We start from the raw sequence: 1552 nt of genomic DNA, 5'->3' as shown, positions 1-1552 counted from the left end.
TTACCGGCAGCCGGACAAAAGCAGGTTCCCAGAAATGCGCTCCCTTGCCAAGGAAATGCTGAGCTTGTTCGGCTCCGCATATTTGTGGAAGCAAACGTTCTCAGTCATGCACTTAAACAAGAACCGATTTGAGCTCAAGGATGAATGACTCCCACTTGCGTGACATTTCACGCATCCCAACCACTGTCCTCAAGCCGGACCATGTCACTTTACTGAAATCTCGATCTCAGTACCACACTTCTCATTAGTGTCAGCAAGATATCTGTTCCTTGATATATCTCTAATCGAGTGTTTTGAATGGTGACATCTGTCACTATTACAGTGAAAAGCCTACAACAGACGAATGCACTTGGACTTAAGGCACTTATTGTATTAAACTCTTGAATACGATTTGGTTATAACTGTTGATGTTATGTAGATGTGACACAAACTGTTGCTTTTACCACTTTGCATTACTGTTTAAAATGTTCATGAGGAAAAGATATTTCACTCATTGAAATGTAAGATATTCTACAGTTTGTTTAATGTGATCTGACTGAATTGTGTTTTTAGAGTTGATCACGTCTTCCTGAGTGGCTTATATTTGGTTACAGTCATTTGGAAATGAAGGCAATTGTGACAATGAAAGTGGTTTGATAACAGTGTGTAGTTTAATGTAACCGTTGTGGTTAAAGAAATCTCAGAATGAACTATTGACCCCAGGGCATCCTCACTTTATCAAATTTGACAGTCTGCAAAAGGTTTGGACACCCCTGGACTAAACGGACAACAAAATACCCCGGCACCAGTTGTATGCAATAAAGTACTGTTGTTGTCTTTGTCTTAATGAGTTGCATATGTATTTACACCAAAGGCGTTTTACATACTTGGTAAAGCTCCTTTTGTGTATGTATATAGGGGGCTGTACATACACACAGCAAAATTCTTAATTCAATTCAACAAAATTTCCCAACAACAATCATTTCGGCCAACGCAATGGCTGAGGGGCTGGTAACTTTGGAAAACCACTAAAGCCCCAGTGGCCGGTCAGCCAAAATGTTAAGTGATAACTGAGTGTGAGGAGGCTGACATTGTGCTTGTAGTGGTGCAAATCTGGGCTGAGTTTCTCTCCTTGAGTGCACCGTTTGGATAATAATGTGATTCTTTTGATTTTAGGCTATATTCAATTGAAAAAAGAGGCAATGTCCAGTGTTAAAACTGGCAGCTCAGTGTAAAGAAAGTAGAACATATAGAATGATTACAAGTTTAAAACAGCATGAAACATGTAATAAGAAAGGACCAGAAACATGATGTTACAGGCAAACGCTTGTACCAAGAGTAAGTACAACACAGGATGTAAAAAGAGTGGTATAGCTTCCAACAGTATCAGCTCATTAGGCTTTGAAACACCCCATTTTTTCCCCTTCCCCGTCTGACACCATGGAACATTAGATATACCACTATGATTTGAATAAGAATTCCAGAGGAATTTAAGGCACATCTACTGGTAGTTGGTTCAGTTATGGCGGTCACTGATATTTTCAGGGTATTTTGAGGTCTTGGGAGGCTGCCC

This window comes from Pungitius pungitius, chromosome 15 (assembly GCF_949316345.1).
Source record: "Pungitius pungitius chromosome 15, fPunPun2.1, whole genome shotgun sequence".
Classification (NCBI taxonomy): domain Eukaryota; kingdom Metazoa; phylum Chordata; class Actinopteri; order Perciformes; family Gasterosteidae; genus Pungitius; species Pungitius pungitius.
This window is presented reverse-complemented; position numbering follows the sequence as displayed.